The 13,444-nt window shown below is 49.8% G+C and overlaps 1 long non-coding RNA gene across 2 annotated transcripts in view; it reads right to left on the reverse strand.

Annotated features, from left to right (window-relative positions):
- Positions 1-2,157: 2,157 nt before the first annotated feature.
- LOC135967338 (uncharacterized) overlaps positions 2,158-13,444 on the reverse strand; it is a 125,621-nt gene continuing 114,334 nt past the window's right edge. For both annotated transcript variants that reach the window (XR_012425022.1, XR_010581360.2), the window contains 3 exons: positions 12,814-12,948; positions 8,669-8,808; positions 2,158-5,306 (listed from right to left, as the gene is read on the reverse strand). This is a non-coding gene — a long non-coding RNA (uncharacterized lncRNA). The remainder of the gene's footprint in view (positions 5,307-8,668; positions 8,809-12,813; positions 12,949-13,444) is intronic.

Below are 13,444 nucleotides of genomic sequence, written 5' to 3' on the forward strand. Positions count from 1 at the left end.
AAATGACTCTCATAGATACTGTTTATGCAAGAAGTTATGGGACTATAACTTACAAATACTGTTCTAAACCTTGGGATCACATATTCCCCTTTTTCTCTACTTATCGTTTCTAATCAGTTTCCCATTTCCTCTTTCTCCTTCATATTTACACTGCATTCCTTTTAGTTCAGGTTCTTGTTACCCCACTCGATTTCTTGATGTGGTCACCTGAATGTCCTTCGTGTTTCAGCCTCCTGGAATCCTTCCTTCATGACCCTGAAGAACTGCCCTCCAGACCCGCAGGTGTGACCCAGAATCAAGGATCTCAAAGCCAAGTGGGATCTGAGAGGCTATGTAGACCAATCCTCCATTACAGACGTATACCTTTTGATGACTTCACTTCAGAGCCCAAAATATCTGCACTGCAGGCAGAATCACCTAAATCACTTGATGCGATGTTCAGTCCTCCCGTGGTATTTTCCTATCTGCATCTCCCTACTTTCGGTCAGCCATTTCTCACTCATGACATGGAATCCTTCATTCACAACCCATTATTATTGTTCTCCACACACACTCATTTGTTTTCTGCCTGGGTTTTTTGTTACATTATTCCCTCTGCTGGAAATACCATTTTCCAAGATCTGACTACAGAATTTTAACGTATTCCTCAGAATGATTCACATATCACATATTCTACCAAATGGCTGCAGATTCTGTCACCTCCTCTCTTATCCTATGGCAACCTGGAGAACGTTCTTCTCTTAGCCAATAGGATTTATCATGGTCCTTCTTTATCTTAACAATAGTTTAGCGGGACTGAGAACTGGGAAGTAGATTTTTCTCTCAGGGCTGAGAACTGTCTTAGTTTAGCAGATCTCTCTGGGGCTCCATTCTGGTTGTAGAAAAGCAACCCATAGGGCATGGTGGGGAGGAGAAGAAGGGGAAGTAAGCTGTGTTGCATGAAGATGGACAGTTGTGACCCTTACTCCGGGGTTGGGAGTTGAGGCCCCTAGGAAGGAGAAGCTGTAAGGATGAAGACGAGGCATAAAAAGTGATACAGGCCGGGTGTGATGACTCACGCCTGTAATCCTAGCACTTTGGGAAGCCAACGTGCATGGATCACGAGGTCAAGAGTTCAAGACCAGTCTGACCAATATTGTGAAACCTGTCTCTACCAAAAATACAAAAATGAGCTGGCTGTGGTGGCACATACCTGTAGTCCAGCTACTCGGGAGGCTGAGGCAGGAGAATCACTTGAACCTGGGAGATGGAGCTTGCAGTGAGCCAAGACAGCCTGAGTGACAGAGGGAGACTTCATCTCAAAAAAAAAAAAAAAAAAAAAAAAAGTGATGCATAGTAACAAGACTGCCTGAGGAGAAGAGGCAATCAGCAACCTTCTCCAGGGTGGGATGGCTGAAGACTCTTTAAGAACAAAGGTGTCTACTTTCCTTCTTTAGGTTGCTCTATCGTGATTTAATGAACCCTCCCAATCTACTGTATTCAGTATTTGGTATGAGTCAATTTAGGGGAATTCTAGAAAACATAGCTGGCTGTTATCATCAGGTTAATGTAGATTGGGAGGAAGGGAAAAACCCCAGGAGGCACGTAGGAAGGACAATACGTGAAAATAGAAACTTGAAGTCAGTTCACCCTTCAAACAAAATCCAGTTTCCAGAAGACATTGTCAGGGCTGCTGGGTCTTCCTCATCTGAAGATGGGGGATTCCAGATAATTATTATACTTGAATCTCACAGGATGGGGTGATCACCACCAGCTCTCAAACGGGATGAGTTATAATATCTTCTATCGGGAGGTGGTAAATAAGAGGTTAGGTACACGTCTGTAGTCATCACAATTTTGTCAAGATTGCTCTTTTTACTTCCATGTCATAGATGGAGAGCCTGATGCTTGTGGAAGTGATTGGCTCAGGGTCTCACCATCAAAAGTGGCAGAGGAAAGATTCCAACATGTTTTAAAAGCTGCAAACTGAGCTGACTCCCATCCTTGCTGTCATACCGACTTTGAGATTTCAATCCTCCTGAAGGCAGGAAACTTATTCCTTTTGTTTTTATACCCTCCATAACACTAGTGAGCAAGTTTTGCTCAAAGTAACATGGAATATTTTGCTGACTCAAGGGGAAAAAGAAGAGACTTAAATGACACCATCACAAGTCAACATTCAAGGAACAGAGACATATTAAGCATTAGCTGTCTCAGTCAAATCAATATAAGCATGCACGTTTATCATTTACATGGGGGTAAGACAGCAAACACAATTGAAAAAATGAGCCAAGTGTAAAACATTTGTCACAAAGGGATGGATTTAGACAGGAGAGCAGTGAAGTAGGTTATAAAATGGTCAGCATAATCCATTTTAAGGAATTATTAGCTGAAACATGCAAAGCATTTAGGATTTCTGGGAGAAGTGTACAAACACACCAAATGTTTGTCCGACATTTTCTTCACTGCTTCTGTCTTTCCACAGGGCTGGAGATGATGTTGACCAACGGCCTTGGGAGGAGGGGTTGCAGCTGAGTCCACACCCTCTCAAACTCCTTCAGACTGTTTTTGTAGACTACTTTACCATTAACAACAAATCCTAAGATTTACTCAATCAGTACAGCAGTCGTTGGCCAGAGTTCAAATTTCTGATTCGAAGGAATCTGCACTCTGCCTGCCAGGATTGACTATTAATGGCTTCGTCCGTAGAGGAGCTATGTCTTTGCTCACTACGGAATAGTATTGAGGCTTCGAAAGGGGTATTTTGCTGGTCACCTCCTGGTCATCCTTCTGCTCACCAAGAACAGATACTGTTCTCAGCCCCTTACATTGACAAGGTCCTTTAATTCTCACATAGCCCTTTCAGATAGATGCGACTATTACCCCCATTTTACAGAGGAGGAAATCAAGAGGCAGAGGACATAGGCGAATTGTCCCAGATCACAGAGCTGGCTATGGAGCTGGGACTTGCACCCGGCCAGCCTGGCTCCAGAGTTCCCTGCCCTCCTCCTGTACAGCACGTGTGACCTGCAGTAATCACCGCCCAAACAGGCAGGCACTGCCGATAGCCAAGCACATCTCTTCCGACTTCAGCACGGAGGAAGGTTCATTTTCATTCTGGTGTTCAGCTCGGGACTGTGTTTATCACCACAAGGACGCACAACCCAGAAAGCTCAGTCACGTGACGTTGCCTTCTACGGTCATGGTTTTCTACTTTTTGGCCCCATTTTCCTGCCCACTTGGCCTGCTGGGACGTGAATGATACATTACTACTACTACAGAATGCAGGTGAGCAGGTGGCATGGCAAGGTGGGTTATTGGACAAGATTTCCTGACATCTGGAAGCTTGGGGGAGACCCGCGGTGGCCCCTTGTTATTCTTCCCTCTGGGGTCGAGCGTGAGTCCCTCATCGCTGGTGCCAGGCGGTGTCACAGTTTTTAGCACCCCACAGCCAGGGCGGCTTCTCTGTCCATCTCCCCCCGCCCCGCCCGGCTTCTTTAGTGAGAGAAGTTCTCTGACTTGGGATTTTGCAGTCAGAAGAGTGATCATTACAATTTTCATTTTGAATATTGTGGCCCTGCTGGACTGCGGTGCAACAGGCTCTTTCATGAAGATTGGCAGAGCTGCTAATGGCTAGGGCAGCAGGATCAACAGGAGCGAGGAGGACTCCTGGGATACAGCTCTTAGCTCCGCCCGGAGGGAGCCACAGAAATGTGAATCTGCTCTTCACATGGCCGTAGACTCTCCCGTGTCCTCCATGGAACCTGTGGAGGCAGCGTTAGGTGCTGGCCGTCTCCGGGGTGTGAGCTCAGTGAGCAAGAGAACATCTGCCCTCCCACCCCCATCTCCGCAGCTGAGTCCTCTTGCAGTTTTGATTTTTAGAATGAACGCAGCAACCTGCCCCATTCTGCTGATGCTGCAAAAAGGAGCTGGAAAAGAACGTGCACAGCTTCTCCAGTCTTAGTATTTGTTACCTTGTAGTTTGGGAAACTTTGGCTTGAAACTTGGCTGTCCTAGTACAAGGATGTGCTGAGGATTCTATGATCCTGCTAGATTCTTCCAGGAGGTCAAGTTGAAAACGAGCTAGCTGCTCTCTCTGCCTCTGTCACTCTGTTTCTCTTTCTCTTGTCTGTGTCTGTCCCGTCTCCCGGTTCCTCTGTTCGCCTTTTCCTCTCTACTTCTCTCTCCATCCCTCCCTCCCTTGCTATTACTCCAAAGAATATTCTTGTTGAATTTGTTTCTCTATATCTTCTGCCTTTCCTTGGAATACATTCCTAAGAGTCTACTCATTGTGAAAAGCAAACGGCCTTTAGATGTTTTCCAAATCTAACAGATGGGTGTCCTTTCAGACAGAGCTTCATTTTACACTTTTATCAAGAAGCCCGGGGCTCCCTGCTCGCCATGCTGCAGTCACCCTCAGGAGGTTCATGGAGAGCAGAGGCCTTGGGGCTACGTTAAGGGGTGTCTTTTTTCCAATGTCCCGAAGGTATAATTTGGGAGGGGGGCCGTTGAAGTAGGAAAGTGACATCAGCACTGCCTGTATGGCATGGGTTGGTCAAGTACAGTGTGCACCCGACCCCCGGACTGGCTCTAGGTGGGGACAAAGGACTTCAGTTATTACAGGGTGGGTTGGGCTGGCGGCTGCCCAGCTCTGGGGACAGATGCGTCGGCTTTCGAAGCCAGGTAGCACCTGTCTGAGACTGCACAGCCCTCCTCACCTCTTCAGTTCCTGAAGGGAAAGACCCCAGGAGACTGAGGTGAAGAACGCTCTTCCATTTTCAACTCACCCACCATTAGGGTTCTGCCCCCTCTACCCTCCAGCTCGCCAACCGTGAAGTTTCCAGGGTCCCTGGCCAGTCACTTGCGGAAGCCTCGCTCTCCAGGACCTCGGGAAAGAGGCACCCTACTCGAATGCGTGCTTCTCCAGGAATATTTGCTCTGGTAATAGCTGAGAATAAAAGGCATGTCTAACAGTTTGATTGCAGGTGGGTGACCCCGGGGCAAGTGATTTTGGGAAGATGGGGCTGGCTGGCGTCCTGTGTCCTGACTTTTCTTCTGAGCCTCTGCAAAACCACTTTTGAGAAAATTAATCGGGGTGGGTACTCCTGGGTGGCATTTTCTTCTAAGTGAAAATCTGTAGAATTCCTGCATTTGCGGGAGCTGGGGTTTTCTGTCACGACCTTGTGGGGAGAGGGGCTGCCCTTCTGTGTCCTGGCAGTGTGGGGCCTGTTTCTTATCCAGACTTACCCAGACTCTTCTTATCCAGAAGAGTCAGGTGCCTGGCCAGTGAACTGCCCAACTCAAATTTGTATGTCGCTCGTATCGACCTAAAATGAAATAATAATGAACTCGAAAACATCCCATTTCTGGCATTACAGAGACCTAGGAAGGGAAGGCTTATAGCCGGCTTCTTCACAATCCAACTGGAAGTAGGGTAGCCGGATCCTGGCATCCGTATCTCCTGCTGGGTGAGGGTCACAGGATCTCAGCGCCCAGGTGAGGCAACGATGTTGAAAGAGGCTTCAGAAGAACTGGGCCAGAACAGTGGAATCAAACGGAAAAGACTGGAAATTCAATCAGCTTGGGGAATGACCAGAGAGCGTCTGTTGCCCAGCAAGGCTTGAAAACAGAGATTCCCAGCAACAGGGCCATAGCAAAGCTCTCTCAGCACACCTGCCCCGGACCGTCAGCTGATGAGAGCTTGTGATTGTGCCATCCAAGGAGACGTAGCTATTGGGTCTTCAGCTGGTTCTGGGCACAGAGCATCTAACACCCTTGGAATCTTTCGAGTGGTCAGAGTGCCTTTGTGTAGTCGGGACAGGCCTGGGAGCTGGGGCCCCCTAGGCAGTTTCAGGGTGGTTCTCGGGTTCAGAAAGACCAAGGCAGGACTAGAGGGCTGGAGCTGTCAGTCTCCAACCCAACCTCTGACCTGGAGGGAGAGGGCTGGAGATGAGTCAATCCCCACTAGCCAAAGATGTCATCAACCATGTCTACAGTGACACCTCTAGGAAACCCTAAATGGTGGGGTTGGAGAGCTTTCAGGTTGGGGAAAACCTTGACATTCTGGGAGGGCAGCATTCCCACTCCCCAGGGCCAGAAGCCCTTGCACTTGGAACCCGCCCCCACCCACCAGGCCTGGAGCAATGCACCTCTTCATCTGGCTGTTCACAGGTCCTTCATAACGAACTGGTGAGAGTAGGTAAAGGTGTTGCCCTAGGTACCCTGAGCCAGTCTGGCGCGTTATTGACCTTAAGTAGAAGGACATGGCAACCCCGATTTGTAGGTGGTCATCCAGAAGCAAGCAAGACCTGAAACTTGCCATTGGCGAAGCGGGGGCAGGCTCAGGGTACTGAGCCCTTGACCTTGATTTTTCCTGTTGCAGCAATATGTCCAATTTCAGAGCTGAAACATCAATAAATATTTCAACTGCTCTAACGTTAGTGTGCAAGTTGTACTTAGGGGTGTAACATCTGCCATTTAGATTTGGGGAGGACCCTCAGAACCAACCTCAGGGCCACCTGCCACATGTACATCAGCAATGTGGTGCAACTTGAACTCTGCAAATCAAGCCTCTAATGTCTTAGGGGAATCTGAACCTTCGATTTCATGCCCCGTGCAAGGTGAGTCCTTCCGAGAACACCCCTGGAGCACTTCGCACATGGTTCAGTGCTGATCAGTTCTCAATGATCTGTGCCACCAGCACGTTGATGCTTTGAACAACAATGTCCTATATCCCCCCCAACGGCAAGCTACAGATCTGATTAGCGAGCCAAGAGCCTCACGCTTCAGAGGGGTGGAGTGTGCATTAGTGACAGCTGAACTGTTTAGAAAGAGCCTGAAACAGCCGGCACCCGCTGGGCTGGAGTACAGGTGCCTAAATAGTGCAACAGCGGAAACATAAGTTAAACTCACAGGAAGAAAAATTCACATTAAAATTACACTGAAAGATTCTTCACCCATCATATTGACAAAAATAAAAGTCAGCTAATAGGGCAGATAAAGGAGTGGAGAAAGAAGTGCTGCTGTTTACCGCTCAGCAGGGTGTATAGCCTCACAGGCTTCAAAAAGACAATCATCGTAAAAGCTACATCGGTAGTTCTCTTTGAAACAGAACTCCCACTTCAAGAACTGTTTCCATTTGCCACGAAGGGGTCGGTCACCGCAGCAGCAAAAGAGGGAAAATCACCAAACAGGGCTGGCTCAACTAACCTTAGTGCTCCCACAACGTAGCACTGTGCCACCTCGAGAATAGCACGGAGCTCGTTACGTGCTGACAAAGGACCCCAAGATATAAAATATGCGTGTGTAGGCAGTCTATCACATCTGTCATGTTTCTGTCAGTTTCTCACATCTATCATGATGTGAGAAAATCCCCAAACCCAGGGCAGAAAATTACACACAGGGTGGAGGGCGCACTCTTCTGTCCCACAGCCCCAGGTGCCTCTGACGGGGAGCATGGGAAGCTCGCGGTTGCTCTCACAGTCACAAAGGAGCGTTTCCATTGTGTCCTTCAGAACTTTTTGAAGATTTTACCATGAAGCCCCATTTATTTGAAAACTAAATATTAAAGAAAGGGAGCCAGGGGGCCTGGCCACAGCTGGGGGGCAGGGAGTGGGCTGGACACAGGGGCTGGAGGGCTGGAAGCAGAGGCAGAGCCGTGGGGATGTTGGAGGGCGTCCACAGGGAATCGGGTTAGTGAGGCAGAGGGAAGCCCAGGGCTGCCTTCATTTCTTTTATGCCAAACCAGGCGAACAGAAAGGCAAGAGTTTCTGGAGCGCCTGGCCCCAGTGCAGCTCACCATGAAGGGGCATGAAGGGTCTGCCTGTGTGAGACTCCACGGGGAGGGGGTCCCTGCTGAGACCCACCTGACCTGGCGTCCTGCACCTGCTGCTGATGGTGGCAGCACTGCTCGCACGGGCATGGCTACCCTGCTGGGCTTGAGCCCACAGCCCATGCCTGGAGGGTTCAGCAGGAGACACAGGCTCTGGGGTCCCCAGCTGAGAAAAGAGCCAGGTTCCCTTTCAGGGGCCAGAGAGCCAGGGGCTGATGCTGCCTGTGACCCCATGAGTTGAACGCCAGGTGTGTGCACCCTGAGAATGGTAAAGTGGCTTCTGGGAGGTGCCTGGGCACTCCTTGTGGGGCTGGTGGGAGGCACGGTGGGCCCTGCAGCTGGGTGCTTCCTCACCCATCTGTGGAAAAGGCTTCTAAGACTTGGGAAAAGGGCTGTACGGCTGAAAACAGGCTTCATGGTCACACAGACTCACACTCCTTGGTTTTCACACGTATCTGCCATGGAGGCAGCCAAGCTTGGCTGTTCCCACTCTCACTGGTGCCTTAAGGTGATGGACGGGCACGTCCTCTGGGACAGAGAAGGGAAGCTGCTCAAGCACCAGTGTGGACACTGCACTGGCCCAGAAGCCTTCCAGGGGAGAGGAGCCTGAGACCCCACTGTGCAAAGCTGCTCTTCCCCATCTTTTCCATCATTTCCCAGGAGAGGGAACGCTGCCTCAAATGTCTGAAGCCTGACAAGGGCTTCAGAAGACTGGGAGTGAGGCTCGCAGCCAGAGGACGCACCACAGGAACGTAGGAACGTAGGAACGTGGGAACACGGGAATGTGGGCTTTGGTGATGTGTGTTAGAAAAGCATTTAATAACCGGTTAATCTGTGCGGCTTGCAAGGCATACTCACCTCCAGGCATCACGAGGCCGACATCCTGCATGATGAGCACGGAGAGCTTCTCTTCCGAGTCCAAATGAATGACTCCATAGGTCAGCCCATGCATGGAGAGGACGCCCCGGCCCGGGGGCTGGTTACTGTCATCCGTGGGCCTGTAACGACAGTTTTTAACTTGAATATGCAGGGGCAGATAAGCCATCACAACCACAGCTGTGCAGTCAGCACACACGCGGCAGGCTGGGCACCCCTGGGAACAGTGCCGGCCACCCACGTGGCCGCATTAGGGGGTGCTCCTTCTGTTTATGAACGGCTGCTGGCGAGTCTACTGCTTCCGCCTCTACGTTCTCAGAGAATCTCAAGAATACCTGAAAACTACGAAGGCAGCTCCTCTCCTGACCTCTCTATGCAGGTCCTGCACACACCGGCTCTCTCTGTCCTCCCAGCTCCTCCCCTCACTGCATGGTCTGCTCTTCCAGTTTCCAAACGTCTGGAAGGGGGTGCATCCACTCCAAGAATGCAGACAAAACCACTGAACAGAAATCATGGAAATCCTGACTGTACAGCCTCAATTCAGACGCAGGCTGTCTGGGCGTATGCCCAATTTTATATATAAGAATCTAAAATAAGACTTATGCTGTGCCATTCTGGCTGCCAAGTTCTAAGGAAAATTATTTGGGTGGCAGGCAAGCTGTAGAATGAACTGTGGGTCAGGAGAAGGGGGTCCACACAAGGCAGGTTTCAGAAGACCACTGCGCACATGTGCACCACTCTGGGGTCTGCCCCACCTCCTCTGCCGGACACCCCAGCTTGCTCCCGCTTTGAGGCTTCTGTGCTGGTTCTGGCTGCTACTCAGGACGTTCCTCCGGCAGACCTCCGCACGGCCCTCTCCCTCCGCGTCTCCAGAGTTTGGCTCAAATTTGAGACTTCTCATCCCCTCAGAAAACACTCCCCACCCAGCGTGTCCACCCCATAGCACACATCTCTGACTACCTGTGCGACCTCCTCCCTCAGACTCAACTCTCCAGTTTGTTTTGCTCACTGCTGCATCCCAGCCCTGGAAAATGTCTAGTAATAAATATGTGCTGACTGAATTTGTGAACAAGTTAAAATCTAAGATCATGGATTATATTCCTGAAAACTAACAATTCCTCAATGGTTATCTAAGGGAGTCACCGCAATTTAGGTACACATCACATTTGTTTCTGTAATTTTCCATATGTAAATCTTTAATGCTCTTTACACTTAAAAGCTGGACCTAAGCTTGCTGTTTAACTTTAAACTATTATGGATTATAATGAAGCTGAAGGCAAAAATGAGGCAACATAAAAGTTAAAATTTGCAAGAGGAGATCTCATTGGAATGAATTAACTGGTGTACTGAAAAAAGCATGAAAGACTCCTGAAACAGAAGTATTCTAGACGTAAGAATCAAAAAGGATAGAGCTAATCAGATAGAAAAGCAAAGTCTGCCCAAATAAGAAAACCCACAGGGAACCACCTAGATGGCGTGAGCTCAAATCACTGGGCTTTACACATTATTCTCCTGGCCTTTACTTCCCAGAGACCTCAAAAAAACTAAAACTTCAAAATGAAAACACAGTGTTGTCAGTGGTCCTGCCACCATTCCCTCACCCTAACAGTCCTCTACAAAGATCGATGTGGGGAGTCAGGAACTGTGAGCTTCAGTATCTGCTGTGGGTTGAATCGTGTCCCTGCAAAAGATCACCCCTCGTATCTGTGACCTGATTTGGAAGCCGGGCCTGTGCAGAGACAGATACCACTGGACTTACAATGGGGTTACAACCTGATAAACCCATTGTAAAGGTGAAAATCGCAAGTTGAACCACCTTAAGCCAGGGCCATCTTATGACCAGGTGAAGATGAGGTCATACTGCGTTAGAATGGACCCTAAATCCAATGACTCGGTCCTTGTAAGAGGCGAGAGAGGCCCAGACACAGGGAGAAGCTCACATGATGATGGAGGCAGGGACTGGAGTGACAGGTACCCCATCCAGGATTGCTGAGCACTCGAGGCCGGGGTGAGGCCTGGGGCAGGTTCCCTCAGCACCTCCAAAGGCCCAGCCCTATGACACCTCGGGGTCTCCGACTCCACCCTCCAGAACTGAGACAAGTGTCTGTTGTTTAAATCACCCACTGTGTGGTACTTTGTTACAAGAGGCCGAATACACTATCTTAGTGATAAAAATTTAAGGTATACTTAGTTTTGTTTTTAAAAGCCACATGAAAGCCAAACGCTGGGCTAGCCAAGATTCCGAACACTGGCCTGCCGGGCCAGAGGCTGGGAGGAAAAGTCATCTTAGGGCCCGATCACGTATGTTTTGTTATCTCCATTACAAAATCCCCCCCTTTTTATCTGAGACACGGTTTCACTCTGTCGCCCAGGCTGGAGTGCAAGGGCGCACACAGAAGCGTGGTGTTCAGGCAGGCACAGAACACAGGCAGGCACAGAACACAGGCAGGCACACAACACAGGCAGGCACAGAACACAGGCACAGGCAGGCACAGGCAGGCACAGGCAGGCACAGAACACAGGCAGGCAGACAACACAGGCACAGAACGCAGGCACAGGCAGGCACAGAAGTGTGGTGTTCCCCCCCCACACACACACACAGGCAGGCACAGAAGTGCGGTGCTCCCAACACACACACAGGCCGGCACAGAAACGCGGTGCTCCCAACACACACACAGGCCGGCACAGAAGCGCGGTGCTCCCGGCACACACAGCTGGGCACAGAAGCGCGCTGCTCCTGACACACAGGCAGCCTCACAGCCCCACCTCGCCACAGACGTGGTGTCCAGGGTCACCCCTTAACTTCTGACCTGGTGGTGCTGATGCCTCCCCCTACAGATGGCAAACCACTGCCCTAGTGGTACCTTCCATGTGCCAAATGGTTCTGAGTCATGCATAGGGACTCAAAACTCACCACAAGCCTATGGTTATTATTCCCCAATTTGAGATGAGAAGACTCGGGCACGGAAATGTTGACTTCACCGCCCAAGTGAGTGCTGGGGTTTGGCAGCACTCAGACCCAGAGCACAGCCTCTATTTCCAGGACACTGAGTGCATCAGTCTACTGCTCTCTTTTTATAGAAACTTAGAAGCAAACAGTACAACCAACGCGAGCACATTCTTAGTATGAACAACGCAAACATCACAGTTCAAAGGGAAAGTGCCTGTTTCTGCGCCAATCCTGTGCCCCACAGATAACCACTATGGAGATTTTTATATGTCAACGTTTATACTCTAAGATATGCAGTTAAGTATAAAATATGTATGTATAGCAATACATTGATTTTTTAAAGAAAAGCACAATCAAGATGCTTCTTCTATGTTGGCAGAGAAGTTGAGTGTTGGGAGAAGCTGAGGCAGGGCTTCCATATCTGACATAAGAGTCTTGGAACATGTCCGGGGTCGAGGGTCTGAAACTCCTCGTGGCCTTTGGAACACCAAGCTCTGGGCTAAAGGGTGGAAGGCTACCCTGACGCACCATTATCTAAGCCCAGGGCATAGACCTCCCTGTCCACTGTGAGTGTCGGGACTCCGATAGTCCTCCCTGTCTACTTGTTGGGGCTGGGATAGGCCTCCCTGTCCACCTGTGAGTCCCATGCACTGCAAGATGATGCTATGCCAAAACTGCTCCATGAGGCTTCACACCGGGTATTGTATTTCATTCACTGCTAGGCTCTACACTGACTTTTACGACCCCAGGAAGGACTGAGACTTAAATAGAATAGGGGCTAGGTGATACAAACGGCCGCTGTAATGAGAACATACCAAGACCAGGCCACAAGGAAGGAAGGAGAAGCCCCCTGCCACAGCCTTTTACCAAGTCGCTGACATCTCTGTCCAACATGGATAAAAAGACCCTTTTCCCTCCTAAGTCTAAAGCAACATATCGGCCCATCTGACAGTAATTCTGTTGTACATTTAACTTCATCTTGCTCTTCTAAGTGACTGTTCATGCTCTTAACACCTGTACAAGAATTTCTCAGTTGCTGAACCACTGTTAGTTATTCAGCAGATAAAATGGCAGCAGATTGCACCCCAGGAAGAAACACACCCAGTCACGGGCACGGAACGGGACATCAGTACAAACCGTTTACCAGAAAAAAACGCATCTCTGCTTTGGGACGTACCATCGCCGGTCTCCATGAGCTCGGCGTTGCCGTACTCGGGCGCTGTCCGGGACCCCGTGGAACCCTGTGGTCACTCCATCTGTATGGAGTGCTCTGAGGTGTACGTGGTTACGTCAGGAGGTGCAGAATGATTTTCTGTAAAGAAGCACATCATGAGTGTTTCTGGTGGTTGTGGCGTTTGCTCAGCAGGTTGAGCAAGCCATAACTTAGGAAGAGACCGAAGCGCGGGCGCTCACCCTGGGGGTGCCGTGAGAAGCCAAAGTCGATCTCAGCCATGTCTGCCACAAACATCTGGCACAAAGGGGGACCCCAGCATAACTCATGTTGCCGAAAATGGAGTTCGGTGAAACCTCAATTTCCTAAGAGGAGCCACGTCAGCGGCGTTTTAACTAGAATAACGTTAGACCGGCGATGGCAGGGCACCAGGAACCGTGTGTGTGTTCATGAAAGGGTCCCGTTTCCTGTCAGCCACCGTCGACACAGCCCAGGGCTTTACTGGCGCTTTGGAGCCCAGGGCCTGGAAATGGAAACCCGGCTCTGGAAACTTCTGGAGATTTGGGGATGTCCCTTAAGCTCTCCGTGCCTCAGTTTCTTCATCAAATGGGAACAGTAATGGCTATGACCATGTAGG

Source organism: Macaca fascicularis, chromosome 15 (genome assembly GCF_037993035.2).
Source record: "Macaca fascicularis isolate 582-1 chromosome 15, T2T-MFA8v1.1".
Classification (NCBI taxonomy): domain Eukaryota; kingdom Metazoa; phylum Chordata; class Mammalia; order Primates; family Cercopithecidae; genus Macaca; species Macaca fascicularis.